The sequence below is a fragment of the Arvicola amphibius genome, chromosome 8 (assembly GCF_903992535.2).
Source record: "Arvicola amphibius chromosome 8, mArvAmp1.2, whole genome shotgun sequence".
Taxonomy (NCBI): domain Eukaryota; kingdom Metazoa; phylum Chordata; class Mammalia; order Rodentia; family Cricetidae; genus Arvicola; species Arvicola amphibius.
In genome coordinates this window covers 57698657-57706305 of record NC_052054.1, presented here as the reverse complement: position 1 = coordinate 57706305, position 7649 = coordinate 57698657, and positions in this window count along the sequence as shown.

Here is a 7649-nt window from a genome sequence, read left to right as displayed (position 1 = left end):
AATGGATTCCATGTTATGTAGAGTGGGCCTTGAGTCAAATCAGATAGTGGTTGGTTACTCAAACAATTTGTGCCACAGATGAATTGGCATATCTTACAGAGAGGACACCATTTTATATCAAAAGGTTTGTAGTGGGGTTGGTGCTTTCAATTCTCTTTTGGTAGCCTGCAGAGTAACTTCATTAACCAAAGATGCTGACATATAAGAATGAAGAACCTCATCCACCTCTTCTTCAACCCGCCCCCCCCATATTTTATCTCCCATTCCAGGCCCGCCACATCCATCCACAACTATCTATTCAATTTCTCTTTCTAGTGAGATCTATTTGTCCCTCCAAGTCACTTACTCTATATCTAATCTCCATGGTTATAAGGACTGGAGTTTGATTATCATGGATTTAACAACTAACAACTACACATAAGTGAATACATAATAATTTTTTCTGTCAAGTTATAAGTTATCTCACTCAGGATAATTTTTAATAGTTCCAACCATTTAACTGTGAATTTCATGATTTAATATTTTAACAGGTGAGCAATATTTTGCTGTGTAAATGTGATGTGGGAGAGTCTTCTGTTTGAGTTGATTTCATTGGTTAATAAAGAAACTGCCTGGCCCATTTGATTGGCCAGCCCTTAGTTGGGCAGGGTAGACAGAACAGAATGCTGGGAAGGGAAGTTAATAAATCGCCATGCCTCTGTTCTCTGGGTCAGACACAATGAAGCTCCGGCCCAAGATGGACATACGCTAGAATCTTCCTGGTAAGGCATCACTTCGTGGTGCTACACAGATTATTAGATATGGGTTAATCAAGATGTGAGTAAGGGGCTGGAACTAATGGACCAGGTAATGTTTAAATGAATGCAGTTTGTGTGTTGTTATTTCAGGGCATAAGCTAGCCAGGCGGCTGGGAGCAGGGTGGGAATGCAGCCCGCCACTCCGCTCCTCGCTCCTCACTACATAAATGTTACACATTTTCTGTTTTCCACTTTTTTCCTTTTTTAAATTGATTTTATTTAGCTATAAGTTTTTTTCTGCTCCCCTTCTTTCCCCTCTCCTCCCAGTCAACCCTCTCTCATGGTCGCCATGCTCCCAATTTACTCAGGAAATTTTGTCTTTTTCTACTTCACATGTAGATTAGATCCATGTATGTCTCTCTTAGAGTGCTCATTGTTGTCTAGGTTCTCTGAGATTGTGATTTGTAGGCTGATTTTCTTTGCTTTGTGTTTAAAAGCAACTTATGAGTCAGTATACATGATAATTGTCCTTCTGGGTCTGGGGTACCTCTCTCAATAGGATGTTTTCTAGCTCTATCCATTTGCCTGTAAATTTCAAGATGTCATTATTTTTTCTGCTGTGTAGTACTCCATTGTGTAAATGTACCACATTTTCCTTATCCATTTTTTGGATGAGGGGCATTTAGGTTGTTTCCAGGTTCTGGCTATGAAAACAAAGCTGCTATGAACATAGTTGAGCACATGTCCTTGTTATACAATTGAGCATCATTTGGATATATACCCAAAAGTGGTATTGCTGGGTCTTGAGGAAGGTTGTTTCCTAATTTTCTTAGAAATCCCCACACTGATATCCAAAATGACTGTACCAACTTGCATTTCCACCAGCAATGGAGGAGTGTTCCCTTTAGCCCACAACCTCTCCAGTATAAATTGTCATCTGTATTTTTGATCTTGGCCTCTTTTACAGGTATAAGATGAAACTTCAGAGTTGCTTTGATTTGCATTTCTGTGATGGCTAAGGATGTTGAGCATTTCCTTAAATGTATTTCAGCCATTCTAGATTCCTCTGCTGAGAGTTCTCTGCTTAGGTCTGTACTCTATTTTTTTATTGGATTATTTGTTTTTTTTTTTTTTTTTTTGATGACCAATTTTTTGAGTTCTTTGTTTATTTTGGAGATCAGACCTCTGGTAACACATTTTATTTATCCATCCTTCTGGTCAGAAATATCGAGGTTGTTTCCACTTTGTAACTATTATGAATAGAGTATCAATGAACACAATTATGCAAGTATCCTAGTAATAGGATAAAAAGACATTTGGAAATATGCCCAAGAGTGGTAGAGATGGATTTTGAGGAAGACAGATTTCCATTTTCCAGAGAAACTGCTACATTTTTTTTAGTGACTGTTCATGTTTGCAGTCCCACCATCCATGAATGAGTGTTTCCCTTACATCACAACCTCAGCAGCCTGAACTGCCTGTGATTTGTTTTACTGACCCTAATTAGCTATTCTGAAGGGTGCAAAGTGAAATCTCAAAGTAATGTTGAGTTGCATTTCACTGACAACTGAGGTTATTGAGCATTTCTTTAAGTATCACCATCTGAGCTTCTCTATTGAAGACTGTTTATATATGTGCCTCATTTTTAACGGTTTCATTTGTTTATGATATCTACATTTTAATTCCTCCTATGTTTTGAATATTAGCCCTCTATCAGATGTATAGTCAGTAAAAATATTTTCCCACTTGTAGGCTACTGCTTTGTTTGAATAACAATGTCTTTCTAGGTTTCATGAGGTCCCATTTATTTTGATCTTGGTGCCTGTGCTATGGCTGTTCTCTTCAGAAAACGCTTTGCCTGCCCCAATGCATTCAAGACTATTCCACACCTTCCTCTCTATCAGGTTCAGTGTATCTGGTTTTATGTTGAGGTTTTTGATCCATTTGGAGTTGAGTTCTGTACAGGATACTAAGTATGAATTTATTTGATTTCCTCTATAGCAGCTATCTAGTTTGATCAACACCATTTGTTGAAGATTCTGTCTTTTTGTCCAGTGTCTATTTCTAGATTTTTCTTTTTTTTCCTTTTCTTTCTTTCTTTTAATCAAAAATCAGGCATGTATGAGTATGTGGATTTATGTTTGGGAGTTTAATCTGATTCCACTGATCCTTGTGTCCTTGTGCCAATACCACACTGTTTTTATTGTTATAGCTCTGTAATGCAACTTGAAATTTGGATGGTTTGTATTAGCTTTCCTAGGTTGTTAGATGTTTCTGTATGCTGCTGAAAATTATCCTTTCAAGATCTTTGAAGAATTGTGTTGGAATTTTGATGGAGGTTGCATTGAATTATTGCTTTGCTTTAGGTAGGTGTCATGTTTACTAAATTAATCCTCCCATTTATGACAGATCTTTCCATCTTCTGAGATTTTCTTCAGTTTTTTTTTTCATTTTCTTAAAGTTCTTAATCATACAATTCTTTCACCCCTTGCTTGGATTTACTCCAAGATCACTTATATTATTTGATGTCATTGTTAAAGATCTCTATTTCTCTTTCTTTGTGGGATCTTTTTATGGGTAGGATATTAGGATAACTGTGGCCATTTAAAAAACTGGGTAACATTCATTCTGTTTTTATTTTGTGCAATAATTTGAAGAATATTGGCTTTAGTTCTTTGAAAGTCTAGTTGAATTCTGCACTAAAAACATCTGGCCCTGGGCTTTTCTATTTGGGTTAGTAGATTTTAATTACTCATGCTATTTCACTAGGAGTTATAGGGCTTGTTTTATTTACATTTTCTATTTTCATTTAATTTTGGTAAGTGACATGTATCAAGAAAATTCTCCATTTCTTTCAGATGTTCCAACTTACTGGAGTACAGGTTTCTAAAGTATGCCCTTATAATTCCCTGGACTTCCTTATTGTCTACTGTTTTGCCACCTGGCTTTAATCTCTAATTTTGTTAATTTGGTTATTCTTTCTCCCTGGCAGTTAATTGAGGTTAGAGTTTCTCAATCTTAATGATTTTCTCAAAGAACCATCACTTTGTTTCACTGATCTTTTGTGTTATTTATTTATTCATTGATTTCATCAGCAACTATTTCTTGTCATCTACTCCTTCTGAGGGTTAATTTCTTATTTTTGTTCTAGAGATTTCAGGTGGACTATTAAATTACTATTATGAAATCTCCCACACAGACACAAACACCTTTTTTTTAATGTAGGCACCTAGTGCTATAAACTTATCTTTTAGAACTGCCTTCATTTTATCTCATGAGTTTATGTATTTTGTGTATTCACTTTCATTCATTTCTAGAAAGTCTCTAATTTCTGTCTTGACCCATTTTTCATCCAGTAGTAAGTTTCTCAGTTTTCATGAGTTTGTATCTTGTTGTTGTTTTGTTATTGTTGATATCTATCTTTGATCCACAGTGGTCAGATGATATGCAGAGGTTTATTTAATTTCCTTGTATCTGTGAGAACTTATTTCATGTCTGAGTATGTGGGAAGCTTTGGAAAAAGATCCATGAGGTTTTGAGAAGAAGGTATATTCTTTTGTTTTTGAGTGAAATGTTCCATAAATATCTGTTATGTCCATGTGGATTATATCAGTTAACTCTGGTATTTCTCTGTGTAATTTTGTCTGGATGATGGGTCTCTTGGTGAGTTATTGAACTATCCAACTATTAGTGTTTGAGAGTCAAGATGTGATACATTTATGGTGTTTATTTTATGAACTCAGGTGTCCTTGTGTTTGGTGAACAAATATTGAGAATTGCAGTTTCCTCTTGATAGATTTTTACTTTGATGGGTATGTAGTATTCTTCCCTATATTTCCTGACTAGTTTTGGCTTGACTATATTTTGTTAGATATTAAAATGACTACCCAAGATTTATTTTTAGGTCCATTTGCTTGGAATATCTTTTTTAATCATTTTAGCCAGAGGTAATGTCTATCCTTGATGCTAAAGTGGGCTTCATGGATGCAGCAAAAGATGGGTCTTGTTTTTATACACATTCTCTTAGACTGTTTTTCTATTGAGGATCTGAGACCATTTATGTTGAGAGTTATCAATGAGCAGTGTTTCTTGATTTTTGTTATTTGTTGTTGTTGTTATGGTGGTGGTGGTGGTGGTGGTGGTGTGTGTGTGTGTGTGTGTGTGTGTGCGCGCACGCGCGCGCACATGTGCACGTATATCCTTTTATAATTTATTGATATAATTTATTGATCCAGGATTATTTATTTCTTGTGCTTTCTTGAATGTGGTTAAACATTTTAAGTTAGAGTTTTCATTATAAAGTCTTGTGTGGGGTGGCCTTGTAAATAGGTAGTTTTTACATTGGGTTTGCATTGTATAGTATGCCTTTTTTATCCATCTATTGGAATTGTAAGTGTCAATGGGCTAGGATCTGCCATCTCTTAGAGTCTGTAGAATATCTTTTGTCCCAGCCTTTCTGGCTTTTCAAGTGTCCATTGAAAAGTCAGATATTAGTCTAATAAGTCTGCTCCTGTATGTTGCTTGGTCTTTTTTCTTGCAGCTTTTAGTAGTCTTTCATTGCTCTGTACATTTAGTGTTTTGATTATTATGTTCCAAGAGGAATTTCCTTTCTGCTTCAGTCTATTTTCTGTTCTATATGATTCTTGTACTTTGATAAGCATTCTCTTCTTTTGATTAAGAAAAATTTCTTCTACGATTTTTTTTCCAGTTTATTTATTTTTATTAAAAATTGCCATCTCCTCCCCTCTTCCTCCCCCTTCCCTCCCCTCCCCTCCACCCACACCCCCACTCCCTCCCTCTTGAGGCCAAACAGCCATCAGGGTTCTCTACACTATGTTGAGTCCAAGGTCCTCCCAACTCCCCCCAGGTCCAGGAAGGTGAGCAACCAAACTGACAAGGCTCACACAGAGCCCATCCATGTCGTAGAGACCAAGCCCATCGCCATTGTCCTTGGCTCCTCAGTCAGCCTCCACCATCAGCCACCCTCAGAGAGTCCGATTTGGTCGCATGTTCCATCAGTCCCATTCCAAGTGGACTTGGTGGTCTCCCATTAGTTCTGTCCTGCTGTCTCAGTGGGTGAATGCATCCCTCATGGTTCTGACTTTCTTTCTCATGATCTCTCTTTTGTTGAAAATATTTTCTTTGCCTTTGACCTGGCTTTTTCCTCCTTCTTATATTCCTATTAGTTTTAGATTAGATCTTTCCTTAGTGTCCTAGATTTCTTGAATTTTTTTGTGTAAAGGTTTTTGAGATTCAACATTTTTGTTGATTGAGTGCCTGAGAGTCTCACTTTCAACTCTTGTATTCTACAGTGAGGCTTGACTTTAAGGCTCCTGCTCAAGTTCCTAATTTTTTCATTTCTAGATTTTCCTCAGTTTGTGGTTTTTATGTTAATTTCATTTCTCCTTTCAGACCTTGAACTTTTGTATTCATTTCCTTCCATTGTTTGTTTGTATGCTCACAGATTTAAGGAAAATGCTTATCTCTTCTTTAAGGATCTCTATCACATTCAGAAGGATATTTTCAGGTCTTTTAATTGTGCTTCAACTGTGCTGCAGTACTCAGGGCCTACTGTTGGTGACTGAACTCCAGTGGAGTCATATTCTTATGACCATTATTGATTGTAATTTCACTCCTTCATCTAGGCATCTGGGTTTTGGATGGTTGTGGTTCTAGATGCTGATATCTAGTTTTGTGTTTGTTGGGTAGGTGTTTTGTTCCTTGGTTTTTCTTGCCCTCTCTTGTTTTTAGAAGAGTGTGGTGTCTCTGTGTCTCCTGATAAAAAATTCTTCTGGAATTCTACAAGGTGTGGCTACTGTGAGTTCCAGGTGAAATAAATTACTAGGTATTGGGAGCTGGCACTTAGGAATGAGAATAGGTGACAGGGTATCTTAGGGGTTCCACAGGAGGGATGAAAGCAGGTTTCTCCACCAGTATTGTTAAATTCTCTGAGAAAGAGGGCAGAGAATGAGAGGAGAAGCTACAAGGGATAGTATGCTATGGAGCTGGAGGTGAAACTAGGAGATTGGATTAGAAGGAAAGTGAAGATCTGAAGCTCACCTACCTGCTTTTTGCTGGTCTTCTTGCTTCTTTCACAGCCTTTGCTGGTAGATTATAAGGAAATGCCTGGTGGAGCTGGGGGCTAGGATAACAGGATGAATGGGGAGGAAGGTTGGAGAAGATATACGGCATCCACTGGAGATGGGGACAGGAGGAGAAGGGATGTGGCAGCAGGTGTCTGCAACAGAGCTGGGCATGAAACTGGGGAATAGCATTTGGAGAAGAAGCAAGAGGGGTGAAGATTTCCAGTTAGTTGACCTGTTTCCCTGGTCCAAGTCTAGGAATGGATATTTATGTATGTATTTGTCTGTTAAGGAAACGTGTCACATTGTCCACATTCCTAGGAGACACCTCAGGGTCCAGAGATGAAAACTGAGAGTCCAGTATTTATCAACACATCCTGGGTGCACCTCTCCTAAACCAGTGGTGAATGCTGAGACGAGACAGTGTTGGTGAGAATCCGACAGCAGTCTTTCAGTTTCCTGCAGATAGACTGCTTCGCCTTTTTAATAACAACGTCTCTGGCCCCACTCCTGCCTCTGGGCCTCGTCTCTTTCTACACTGCTGCCTAATTTTTGAACTGACCCTACTTCAACTTCATCTCAACCAGTGTCCCAGCTTCTATGCCAGCTTCTGCAGTAAGTTCTACTCATGCTAGATGGGGCCTTCACTTCATGGCGTACATTACAAAATTGTATTTAGGGTATGCTCAAAAGCTGGGAAACATGTCTGATACTGGAAATTTAGGAAACTTTACATAGTTGGTGAAGTTATTAATCTCAAGATTCTACAACCACCACTTTCCTAGACAAGCATAATTTCTAACTGCCTTGTAAATACTTTTTATTCTCA